General features: G+C 35.2%; 1 pseudogene; it reads right to left on the minus strand.

The window, feature by feature from the left end:
- Positions 1 to 4,130: 4,130 nt before the first annotated feature.
- LOC134234717 (uncharacterized) lies at positions 4,131 to 5,666 on the minus strand (annotated as a pseudogene).
- Between the last annotated feature and the right edge of the window lie 8,745 nt (positions 5,667 to 14,411).

Consider the following 14,411-nt stretch of genomic DNA (forward strand, 5'->3'; position numbering starts at 1 on the left):
AGATATGCTTTTTAGCAGAGGGATTCCCAACTTCGCAGTGCACTTGTTCTCATTTTATTGAGAAAAAAAAACATATTACTATAAACTTGATTATTATCTAATCTCTTTCTACGTACACTACATTGAAGGTAAAACCCGTCCTAATGACTTGTGATTTGTTACGGTCTGCTTAAACTACGCAGTAGTTTGTAATGAATATTGCATCGGTTTTAAATTGATACTCGAGATGTATTAAATTATGCAAAAATATATTCTTGAATTTGACAATGTCAATGATTCATGAAACTGAAATTCAACCTTACTAAGATTCGCGTTGTCATCGAAGAACTTTGTATATTGCTTCATCGATTAAAGACAATTTATGCCCAAATTTAACTTGAATCATGAAAAAAATACATGTATGATCTTTCTGATGCAATATTTAACAAACATTTTCATTTTTATTGTTTGATACTATATTCTCTACTCCGGACAACATGCTAACGTATTTCTCAATCTCTGGCTAGTTTTAAATAATTATGCATTTTGAGACAACTGCAAGCAGAATTAAATTGACAGAATATTCTAATAAAATAATGCATCTTATTGTCGTAATGTATAGGAATCAGTATATTTACGTTAACAAGCACTACACACAACGAAAAAGTTGGCGGGTGTTACAGGAAAAATTTGAAGCAAAAAATGAATTTTAAAAAAGGGACGGAACATCCTCAATTTTTTATTCTCAAAGAAAAGGCGTAATAGATGCACTTATATCATTTACCATCCCTACGGATCTTATCGAAATGTTCATTAATATATATTTATCACATTAGACATAAGACCTACTTAGAAATACATTGTACATGAAATCCTGGATCAAAAATATGTTAGACATATAAGACCTTTAATCTTTCATGTTTTGAATGCACTTTGAAAATAAAGTGAGATATGAAAAGTTTAAAATATCTAATTGATTATAATTTGCCTATGAATTCAAAATAACTCCCTAACACCGACTTTATTCGATATTTATATATGAAAATTAATATGTGTGATAATGAGGGTATGTCTGAAGTTTGAAGTTCACTGAAGTTCACTGAGATAGGGGTTGTGGGTAAGAGACGGGTACCCCACATGTATAAAGGACGAATATATTGCTAGACGGATAAATGAACATTTAGTGTCGCTCTCCTCTGCCTTTTCTATTTTAGGTTGCTCCCGACGCCTATATTATACCGATATTACGATAAATCCAGAACTAAAGAATTAAAAAAGAAACTTTAATTTAAATTACGCCGTTTTTTCTCGATTCTTGTACAGGACTTGGGGGAAACGCGGTTGAAGTTTTAAGTTACTTATGTACATCTGCATATACTAGTATATACTTTAACAGGTCGAGGAAACTATTTTCTGTGACGTCGGAATAAATTTACATGTTAAGTGGGGAACCAACGTGACTGACAAATCGACCAATCAGCTCAATGAGTTGCATTATGGGCTACTACAAAAATACCACACGTGTGTTTTTTCCTGCAGTCATTTGAAATCGCGTCCTAAATTTCCCTGACCCACGTGTTTGTAGTAAAAATAAACATGTAGTGGACCATCATGCTTTTCGGCTCATTCACTGGATTGGACTATTGTTTGCTGTGAGAACCTCTGTGCGTAATCGCAACAATATTCATATAAGGTAGTTTCCTCGACCTGTTTAAAAGTTATTCCTGTGCGATAAAACTTATAATTAATTCATTTTTTTATTTAAAAAAAGGTTGAAGATGTTTTTCATAAAGTAAGGACTGATTTTGAAAAAGCATGCATCAATACAGTTTAATAATGCTCACGCAAGGCTACCCCCCCCCTTTTTTTTAAGTTTTATTTTTCCTAAGTGATTTCACATGCATGGAATCATTTCATGAAAACAATAATCGTGTTTAATATTGCAGCACACTGTAAAAGAATTTCATTTTTTTCCCTTTTCAATTGTTACAAACATAATACATAAAAGTAAGTCATGTTTTTTTTTTTCAAATGCGTAAAATAATTTTCTCGGCAGGCGGTTGTTCATATACATGTATATAGGCCAATGTGAATTGTAATTAAAATCATATGAAGAATTACAATAGAGCGTATTCAATTATTATTTTTAGTATAACACTATATAGATTATTAAATAAATTAATATCCATGACTGAAGTAAAATTGGATTAAAAACACGCTTGCCGTCTAGATTTTCTCGACTGGCATTTTTTTTTAAATGTTAAACACGAAATAATTTTAATTAAATACGTGTCATTGCTAATTATTTTTATTTAGTAAACCAGCACATGGTGAATAAAATTATATACAAAACGTAAAATAAAATAGAGGTACTGTGAGCAATGAGCTCACAAAATGATACCCCCCGCCTCCCATATGGTTATAAATGATGACAAAGTCCATGTTTTGCCATGGCCGGGAAACTCAAAATATGTGTCAGATCAAAAAGGAAAATAGGAGGTGCACAATGGCAATATGTAATAAAGATTCTGTGAAAGTTTCATTAAATTTCACTCAGTGGTATAAGAGGAGTTGCGGATAAGAGATGAGTACCGTAAAGCGTAACAGACGGACGGACGGACGGACGTACAGACGGACGGACGGACGGACAGACGGAATTAACGATTACTATATACCCTACCGCTTTTCAAGCGGGGGGTATAACTACCGCTTTTCAAGCGGGGGGTATAAAAAAAAGGTTTCGGATAACTATATATGGGCTTTTAACTAATAAAATGAAATTGAAAACTTGATTTAAAAACACACACACGTTTATATCTCTTCGTTAGATTTATTTATTATACAAACATACTTTTCCAGTCGTATCTCAGCATGTCCGACTTTAGAAAACAAAGAAAACTAGAGGTACTGTGAGCGATGAGCTCATAAATGATACCCCTTGCCTCCCATATGGTTGTAACTGATGAAAAAGTCCATGTTTTCCTGTACCCGGGAAACCCAAAATATGTGTCGGATCAAAAAGTAAAATAGGAGGTGCACAATGGCAATATGTTATAAACATTCTGTGAAAGTTTCATCAAATTTCATTCAGTGGTATGAGAGGAGTTGCGGATAAGAGATGGGTACCCCAAAGCGTAACAGACGGACGGACGGACGTACAGACGGACGGACGGAATTAACGATTACTATATACCCTCCCGCTTTTCAAGCGGGGGTATAACAATGTATTCATCACCTGTTTATTCGTAGTGCTTACTGTCACTCTTATCACACTGTCAGCACCGTAATGGCGGCCGACGACAACGGTGACAAATCGCGATACCTCTGAAAAACTTGTGAAAAAGAATCGTGTATAGTGATGTGGTTGATGTTGTGTATGAATATGACTTGAAATAAAGACATTCAGAGAAAATATACTGTACATCTAGGAAGGATTCTAATATTAAGTCCATATCACATGGAACTTGACCTATTACTATCTGTTGAAATAATTTTTGACTATGTTATATATATATATATGTGAATTTAATCCAGAAGAAAACAATTACAATAAAGTTTGATGAGTATCAGATTTCTTATATTTGTTATATATACAGTCTATCCTTGTCATCTGGCACCAATAAATCCATCAAAAACATAAAAAAGTATTTCATTAACTTAATTATTTTGGTTAATAAAAAATTCCTTAGATGAAATACAAATATATCTAGCTAAATTAAAAGGATGTAGATATCAATTAATTCTTGAGGCATGTCACTGTAAATGCATCAAAAATACAATAGAATCGGAACTACAGTGTGCAGTTTGTGATACTCAGGGTCAACTTGGAAACATGTACACAACAACATTTTGTCCTTTGTCATGCTTGCAAATATACATGGTATTCGTAATGAGATATAGAAAGTGTCTTCCAATGTTACATCTTAATTAAGCAGTCATTTCAACCTTGCGTAGGATATTGATAGGATTAATTATTATCAAATAATAATCTTCTATTCATATTTTCCTTTATAACTTTATGTTTATTTTTGAAATATTTTCACATATTTTCACGTACACACACACCCTCCCTCACACACATGTGAAAGTGAACCTGAATCAAACATTAAGTTCTTGGTTCTTTGGACAAAAATCTATCACAACACATTTGTTTACATGTATTTTATTTTCTTTACACCACCGAATAACTCAGCTACAAAGAGGTTGTCTCGAGTGTCTACACATAAACCCCATGGGTTGTGTAGATAACAGTTATCAATGTAACGGAGGAGCAGTCCATCCTGATCGAGGATGTGGATACGGTGTTTGTTAATGTCTGATGTCAGGATCCGACTCGGGCTGTCTGTTGTGATGCCGACTGGATTAAAAGATCCCTTGGTAGTAGAGGGACGACCAGTGTATCTAAATCGGAATTTTCCTGCCTCATTAACAACCACTACTGCACAGGCTCCATACTCAGCCACACAGATATCATGGTTCCTGTTCTCACTTATGTATTTAAGGTCACCAGATGAATACAGGGGTTTACTTTCACTATCAAACTGAATGGCTTGTTTTTCTGTGGAACCAGAGTAACGGACAACTTTCGATTGTTTATCATCACTGACCATGGTAATCAGGAGGTCACCAGAGGAGGCACTACTGACCTTGTAAGGTATCCACCCCTGTAGTCTGACCACTTCCTGTATCTGGTCATTCTTCTCTATGTTTACAGTTCTTGTATCAGGATCAGTATAAAAAACATCTCCACTCTCTGTCACTGTTATATCACCTTGTATGTTTCCTGACTCGGTTTGGATTGACTTCAGTAATTTGCCCTGGAGGTTGTAGAGTTTATGTTTTTGTAATTAACATGTGTCCAGATTTCTTCATCACTGAGGCAGGTAACGCTGTAAAGATTTTCGTACCCAGTGTCTATGGTGGTGATGAGCTCTGGTTGATCTAGCAGTGGTTTGACTGGAGGACAGGATACAGCTTCTGGTGTCTTCATTGTGTAGCCATGTTCTTCTGTTGAAATGGATAATGCAGACAGTGAACCAAACATTTGATGGAGCTGTTCTGTGTTGGTCTGATGAAGAGAAAATCTTGGTATTGAAACAATGATTTTAGGAGGTAACCTTCTGAATTCAGCATTCCTGGGTTTGTATGCAGAGGTTAGGGAGGAATCATTGGAGTCCAGTATTTTCTTCAGATCAAAAATACTCTGTTTTACATCAGAGGTAATCTGCTTGATTTCATTTCTCTGTTTATTTAGAGCAGCCAGGTGTTTTTCTTGCATCTCATTAATTTCAGATTTCTGTTTGTTGACAATGATGTTAATTTCTCTGTGCCAGTCTTCTCCTTGTTTGGTGACAGCTGTTGTCAGTTTCTCATAAAGCTTTTGCAAGTTGAATTTTTCAGAGTGTAAATTCTAATGTAATTTCTTCATATGTTGGAAGTATTCTTTTTTCCAGTTCTTTCAAGTCCTTGTTTATAATGTCTTTAATGAAGCTTGGGTAGTTAACATTAGGAGTAGAAGTTCTGTGTTTGTATGGTACAACTTTGTGTCTTAAAGATGAATCAGAGAGATGTTCCCCTACACAGGCCTTACACAGGTTAATCTTACAAAGTTCACAATGACTCTGTAATGCAGCTTTTTGACACAGGTCACAGAGGAGGAGAACTTGAGCTCTGTCCAGGGGGTCCATCACTTGGGCTTAAGTAAAAATGATTCTTAGTAACGACTGAAATTGTATCACTGACATATATATATTTTTAACCTTAGGAAAATCTCTGTATGTTAAAATATGACAAATCAGTTTAGAATTGACAGAGATGCTGCGTTAATTAATTGCGTGTCCATAGGATTTTTTTAATATAAAAGGAAATCGACTTTACGCCTCGTATTGATATAATCAGTATGACTGCTCCTCGTCTTGCAACAATTAATGTATTCTTCTTCATTTTTGATCCTCCAAATATGAATAATGCTTTGTTAATGTGTTAAAACTAAATTATTATCTTGTCTCACCTTAAAATCAAAAACGGCCCGCCCTGATAATCCTACATATTCTACAAATTTCTTCCCATTATTTATCTTAGTGATTTATCTGTTACCTCATCAGGTGATTTTAATACCCGACATATCTTTATCTGTCAATGTAGAGATAAAGTTATAATTAGATTAAATATACTACAATGCAGGGACTTGTGTAGACATAGGTCCCTGGTAGCATCCTTCACACGTATGAGATAAATATATCAATATACTTACCGTTAAAGGTTCCTGTTACTACCTATACATAGACCTTAATTTTCTTTACCTACGGTAGATACTTTATCAATAGCACTTCCGATGTTGACACAATTCCTCATTTCAATATTGGTTTAATTTTTTTTTATCTTTTCTTTGGGAAAATCCTTGTTGTTTTAAAATGAATAATAAAAAGCAACCAGAAGTCTCTGACGAGACTGTAGCTCTACTGGTCTGTACGTATAACAAAAGAAAAGTAGCATGTACTATCATTTGCAACTTCGCAACAGGCATCAAAAAATAAAATGATTTATGCTTCTCAATGTAGTGATCCTGTTTGCCAAATTATATTGTAATCAGAGGAAAATTTAATAGGAGAAGCATACTAAAAGATTTTTTTTTTAAATTCTATCTTTATTAACCATTGCAACATCGTTCATTAAAATAAAAAAAGCGTGCGCAAAATCATATATCTTAGCGCAGTCTAATAGTTCGTATCAAACGAGTTTTATTGTTGAAATTATTTAGTATAATATACCGTAAAACAAATTTATTCGCATGCTAAAAATTTTCGTGTTGTTTGAGAAAGCCTTTATTGTCAACGCAACTTTTTTCTCCCTTTAATATTCATTTAAGCGTTTTTGTCTATTAACATCAGATCCAAAAGAGGCTGGATCACGAAAATCAATTGTCACAAACTGGTTAACTCTCGGTAAATCGCGAAATAAAGTCATCGCAAATAAAAGTTGGTTTACAATTATGATAAATACAGCATGAACGTCAACCATCTATAGTCAACGGAGGCGGGATTTTAAATATTACCTTCAACTAAATGCAGTATAAAATATTAAAGTACTAAATAAACATAGGTAATCAGAGATTACAGAGCTCACCTCAACGAATGTTGTCTTTAAGTAAGCCAAAGTCACCTAATCACACAGCAAAGAGTGTACATCCAAAAAAATTGATTTGATACTTCGGTATAGACATATATAAGAACTTCAAACTAGTTCATCAATCTTCATCACTCAACATGCATTCTCTGTAAGCACCAAAAAATTTACTATACGGCTTGGAATACGGCATCTCTGATTTTGATGAAATTTGCACCACAGGTGAACCTTGGTACAAAACCAGCAAATATGGTGTTTGAAGTTTCCCACGCGCACCCGGTTGCCATGGAGACGGATTCATTGAATTTGGCCATTTTCGGCCAAACAAAACCATAAAAATTGAAGAAGTATAAATGCATTTTTATCTTTATTTAGTAAACTCAATTTAAATATTTGTATCATAAAAAAACATCAACTGTTAATAAATACAGCGCATATAATAAGTTATTCCAGAATTAACCCCACTCTTAGAAAATGTTCCTGCAATATGGCATTATATTTTTGGGAAATGTGAAAAATGGAAAATATGGCATTTTTTGAGACATTTAAGGTTAAATAAAAAATTGTCTACGGAAAGTTTTCTTATGTGTGTCGTCAAACGTCAGTAATAGTAGTGTCCCCTCAAGAAAAAACCGGAGTGGGGTCTCAATGCTATTTCTAGTAACATGTATCTAAAAATAACCATATTTCAGAAAAATCCAAAAATGAAATTTGGGCAGAGTTTACGATGCCATTGCTAGCTAATTATGAAATATATTGTAAAAGTTTTCTTGCTAATGGCAGAGGCTAGACACCAATAACTACCATTCATATTAATTTCAGGGATTTCCGTTTTCTATTTATAGCTTCAAATGCCCTAAAGTAGACATGTCTCATAAAATGCTGAAAAATATCAATTTTCCATCATTTTGAAGCTCTACTGAATCATAAATAATAACCATATGGATCTCTCCACTACTTCATCAATAAGAACAAGGAATAATCAAATAACTCAAAATTTGTTGAGGACAGGCTCTCATATCTATAAATAGTGCAAATGTCTAAAAACAGACACATATAAAATTAACTGTTTAATGTTGATTTTCCGCTAATTCTCAAACTAGAGATGGACAATTTACCGACTTACTGTCATTAACTGTAACCTTGGTAATTGACAAAACGTGACTGACAAGAACAAAAGAACATGCAATGGAATGCAGCATGATAAGCAGAGCGTCCCATTTCTATGTATAAAACACATGTTAAAAAGTAGACGTACTGCAAAATATCGGGAAAATGTAGTTTTTAGTGATTTTCTCACATTTTGGATGAACAAGTGCAGACTATCTGATGTTAACTGCGATTGGCATATGGTGACCAACAAGTAAAAGCATCATATGAAATTGTATGCATGTTAAATGTAATGAAAATTCAGCATCTGAAGTAAGTATGACAGTTTTTCATCCCTTGATACATCATTTGTTCAAGTTGTTTGGTTTATAAAAGCCTCATGGTTTCTTGCTAATAGACCTGCATGCATAACTTTTACCAGATCCATTATCTGCAACATGTATGTCGTATTCAGCTATCGAAGTTAGTGTCCATCCTAAGATGTCCATGCAGTTTTGTGCAACATAGGGCTCATTAGTTACTTAGAAATGAAACCTGCATTAAAATGTAACCTCTTCACTCATCCAGAAAATTAAGGTCAGATACAGCATCCAAACCAGTCTTTAGTATGTCTCCTTAGATGCATCATCCATCATCCATGCAAGTTTGGTCATTAAAGAGGTCAAATATAGTTATCTGGAAATGAATCCTGCACAAAAAAGCTAATTCAGAGAATTTGGAAATGAATCCTGCACAAAAAAGCTAATTCAGAGAATTTGTGTCCCCTGCTTATATTAGGGAAAAAGTAAACCATGCGCAGTTCGGGGTGGGGGGGTTCGGATCCCCTTGATTGAAAATGTAGAATTATTAAATGTATACTGAAGCAAATAAAATATGCCAATATGGATATAAATGGTTGATTGATTATTCTTTATTATGTGTGTAGAAGATTTTTTTATATGGAATATTTATCACACTGTAATGAGGATTTTATGAATTTGTACAAGCCAGACCTCATGAATTTTTCATTTCACATGCTGAATACTATCATTTAGTAAAAAAAAAGTATTTCGAAAAAAAATTGTTTTATCGGGATGCGAACCCTGGCCCTCTCAAATGTGGAGCCAGTGACATACCACTAGACCACGACGCCGCTTTAACATGGCGAGAATTATATACCAAAATTAAGTCATGTTCACGTTCGATATATTTTCAAAATTTTACACAATGCATGGTATCTTATTTAACCTTTTTTAAACAGTTTTAATAAATGTAATAAGTATATAAAGTCCGTCGAGAACTTGTTTTATACGTAATAACTCCCCTTCATGCCCCTGTGCTAAAAATAGCGATATTTAATACAATAAATACTAAAAACCAAACGGGGTGGGACATTTTAAGAGGGGTAAGAGAGGTCCTTGAGACTTTTGGTATAAATTAAATTGCAAAAGCTCAAAATCCTCTTGAAATATCGCCCGAAAACGATTGTTACACACAAACAGAATGTATACATTTATGACCTTGAAGTTTGACCTTTTGACCGCAAAATCAATAGGGGTCTTCCATAAGCCACGGGAGTTGTTATGTAAAATTTCATTGCAAAAGCTCAAAGAGTTCTCGAGATATCGCGCGGAAACGAGAGTGTTATAACTGAGAGAATTTGCGAATTTATGACCTTTGACCTTGACGTTTTGACCTCAAAATCAATAGGGGTCTTCTTTACTCCATGGGAAGTTGCTATGCAAAATTCCATTGCAAAAGCTCAAAGAGTTCTCGAGATATCGTGTAGAAATGAAAACGTTACAGACAGACTGAAAGACGGACGGACGGACAGACCCAAATTAATATCCCCCACTTTTCAAGCGGGAGATAAAAACTTTAACCTGTTCACTCATCCAAAAATATATAACATGCATCCTAAGATATATTATCCATACAGGTTTGGTCATTTTAGGGCTCATCAATCTAAACATTACTATAATTGTCATGTACGTTGTAACTTGGAAATGAAACCTTCACCAAAAAAAGGTAAACCTGTTCACTCATCCGGAAAATGTAGGTCAGATTCAGCATCCAAAGCAAGTTGTAGTATGCAGCCTAAGATTCATATCCTTTTGTATTTTTAGCTCACCTGAGCTTGTCTGATCAAAATTCGTCCGTTGTCTGACGTCGTTGTCATCGGCGTCGACGTAAACTTTTAACATTTTTGTCTTCTTCTCAAGAACCACTGGGCCAATTTCGACCAAACTTGGAACAAAGCAGACTTAGGTGAAGGGGATGGGGAATTAAATTTAAATGAAGGGCCACAATAGTAATGAAATAGTGAAAAATTAATGGCATTTAAAAAAAAATCTTCTTTTCAAGAAACACTGGGACTGAAAAGATGGAACTCATTTGCAAGCATCCTCAGCTAGTGTAGATTCAAATTTGTTCAAATCATGACCCGTGAGGTTAGGGTGGGGCCACAATGGCAAATCAAAATTTTACGAAGGCCTAGGAATATATAGGAAAAATCTTTAAAAATCTTCTCAAGAAGCACTGGGCCAGAAAGATGAAACTCATGTGAATTCATCCTGAGGTAGTTTAGATTCAAGTTTGCTCAAATCATGACCCCCGGGGTAAGGGTGGGGCAAAAATGGCTGATCAAAGTTTTACATGTGTACATAGGATTATATAGGAAAAATATTTAAATATCTTCTTCTCAAGAGCCACTGGGCCAGGGAAGATGAAACTCATGTGGAATCATCCTCATGTAGTATACATTCAAGTTTGTTCAAATAATGACCCCCGGGGGTAGGTTGAGCCAAAATGGGCGATCAAAATTTTACATGGGAATATATAGGAAATTTTTTAAATATCTTCTCAAGAATCACTGGACCAGGAAAGTTGAAACTCATGTGGAATCATCCTCAGGTAGTGTAGATTCAAGTTTGCTCAAATCATGAGCCACCGGTGGTAGAGTGGGGCAAAAATGGCTTATAAAAGATTAACATAGGAATATAGAAGAAATATTAGAAAAATCTTCTTCTTAAAAACCACTGGGCCAGGAAAGATGGAACTCATGTGAAATTATCCTTAGATAGTGTTAAGTCATTTTTTTTTTTCAAAATATGACCCCCGGGGGTAGGGGGGGGGGAGGGCAAAATGGCCGAAGTTTTACATAGGAATATATAGGGAAATCATTAAAAATCTTTTTAATGACTTCAAAGCCATGATTAGTTATATTTATATGGAATCATCTTCAGCTAATGTTTATTCTAGTTCGTTCAAATGATGATCCCCTGGGTGGTTAAAATTCACCCCCCCCTCCCCAGATATGTCCTTTTTACTAGCCGATGTGCTAATTAAGGTGAGCGCTATGTCCCCTGGATCTCTTTTTTTTGTTAAAATTTTTAGTGCTAACCTCTCCGTTTTCTCAAAACAACACCCCCAAAAACTACAGAGTCTGGCTGATCTTAGTACAAACGACCTCAAACAGGTAAAGACACAAACAACATCTCCGTAAACTACAGAGTCAGTCTGACCTTAGTACAGACGATCTCAAACAGGTAAAGACACAAACAACACCTCCGTAAACTACAGAGTCTGACTGACCTTAGTACAGACGACCTCAAACAGGTAAAGACACAAACAACACCTCCGTAAACTACAGAGTCTGACTGATCTTAGTACAGACGACCTCAAACAGGTAAAGACACAAACAACATCTCCGTAAACTACAGAGTCTGACTGACCTTAGTACAGACGACCTCAAACAGGTAAAGACACAAACAACATCTCCGTAAACTACAGAGTCAGTCTGACCTTAGTACAGACGATCTCAAACAGGTAAAGACACAAACAACACCTCCGTAAACTACAGAGTCTGACTGACCTTGGTACAGACGACCTCAAACAGGTAAAGACACAAACAACACCTCCGTAAACTACAGAGTCTGGCTGATCTTTAAGTACAGACGACCTGAAACAGGTACAGAGAAAATAATAAAATCGAAGCATAACGTACTACAAAAGATATGAAATTGGAGAAGGTTGTAATTTTAAGTCATTTAGATTATATGTCTTTTATGTATATTTATTTTTATATCATGATGTTCTAATCTGTTTATTTAGTTTTCTGGAGTAGAAGAGAAGCTCACATCTCATCAGAGACCGAAACTCGCTAAAACTCCCCTCACCAAAATCGTGCACTACAAGGGAGAACAACTGCAATACTATCCTTGTATCCTTAATGAATGGACAGTGATATTATAAAATAGGCATAAAAGTTTTTTGTTTGAAGTTAAAGCAATTTTAAGGTCACCTGAGTGATCTCGTGTGACCTATTGCTATCCGTTTTCATCGTGCGTTGTGCGTTAACATTTGAAGATAGTGCTAGGGCGAGGCTAAAACGAGTATATAGTAAAAATGCATTATTTCTTTGAAAATCTTCTTCTCTGCTGCTAGGTATTCAATTAATTAACTAAGTATATAGTTATGATGAGCAAGAATGCTTCTTTGGAAATTGTGAATTTTATGGCCCCAGAGTCAGGGGTTCTGGTGTTAGGGCGGGGCTCTATTGATTCTATAGTGAAAATACTATAATCTTTAAAAATCTTCTTCTCTGCTCCTGGGTATTAAATAAACTAACTGAGTGCATAGTTTTGATGAGCAAGAATGTCTCTTCCAAACTTGTGAATTTTATGGCCCCAGGGTCAGGGTTCTGGTGATAGGGCAGGGCTCTATTGATTATGTAGTGAAAATACATTAAATCTTTGAAATTTTTTTTCTCTGCCCTGGGTATTAAGCAGATGATCTACCTATATAGTTATGAGGAGGAGGAAATAACCCTCCTTTTTTGTAAAAATCTTGAATGCTGCAAATTTGTAACCAAAGAAACCATTGGGACGTTGCATTAAATATTTATACTAGTTCTCCATACGTAGCAGCTAGGTTAGCTTTCCGTTCAAGATCGTAGCTTTACGTAGCGGCTACGTAGCAGCTACGCTGTTGAACGCACCCCAGATAAGTTAATCTTTTTAAAATGTTTACAGATTTGATCAAGATATCTCACGCATCATTTGGCGAATCTGATGCAGATCCTTTACCAGACATAGACAGACAGCTTATGATGGGGGTGACCGTTGAAGATATAGACACTGAAGCAGACGGCAAACTCTGCCATACATGACTCATTCCTTAAAAAAATACAAAAGATTGACCAGGTAGTGAAATGATAGCTAATGATTCCAAATATAGGCAGACGCCATGAGAAAAAAAATGTACAAAAATGAAAGAAAAAAAATTAGTTCATACGTCTCCCACAGTCAACATTTTAAAAAAATGGTTCATAACCCCCCTTTCCAGCACAACCACCACCGTAGTTCTACGTACACCTTCTACCCACAGCCAAGTGTTGCGGCCAAACCTTTCCCCTGGCCCATCTTAAGATATAGTTCAAATACATGTTACCCCTTCCCAATCTCCACCTTAAAAGTGGTTCATCTCTCCTTCCATGGTTCACATTTAACTTTCTCCCACAGCCATAATTGAAAAAGTGTTTCGTCCATCCTTTTCCTCCAGCCTGCCTTAAAATTGGTTCAATGTTTTGCGAGATTAAATACCTAATGGAAATTTGCCTATCGTATGGAACATTTGAATTAGCATATTTTTCCATAATAGGGTACAACTTGATCCAGATTGCATTATATAACACTGAATACTAGTACTTTAAAATGAGAAATACAAAGAACTTTAAAATGAGCTTTGCTTAATTCATCCCTAACTATAAAAAAAATGTCTTTGGATTTACATGTATATAAACCATTGTTTGTTTAGGAATACTTTAAATCCAAGACCCACTACAGCTTTGTGGAGGCCCTCATAAGGAGAGTAAGAAGACTATTGAGGCTCAACACGGGGAGCTGATGAGTTATATAAACTGACACAGGTGACTCCCTATAGTGAAATGGTTGATGTTGTCTATAGAATTTGATAGGGCTTTTTAATATTTAGTTCTACTGACAGTGGGTTGATTTAGTTGATATCCCATGGAATTTGACGCGTTAATATTTGTCGAAATCATTTTTGACCATGTATTAAAGATGTATGTGAATTAAAATTAAAACATTTACAATAAAAGGTTGAAACTGAATCAGTTTCCTCATCTTTGTTTTGGGTTACATATACAGGCAAACATTATTATCTTGCACCCTATGTGCCCCAAAAAATCCATGAAA

The sequence above is a fragment of the Saccostrea cucullata genome, unplaced genomic scaffold, assembly GCF_032062105.1.
Source record: "Saccostrea cucullata isolate Sc308-1 unplaced genomic scaffold, CSIRO_AGI_Scuc_v1 ctg3749, whole genome shotgun sequence".
NCBI classification, from domain to species: domain Eukaryota; kingdom Metazoa; phylum Mollusca; class Bivalvia; order Ostreida; family Ostreidae; genus Saccostrea; species Saccostrea cuccullata.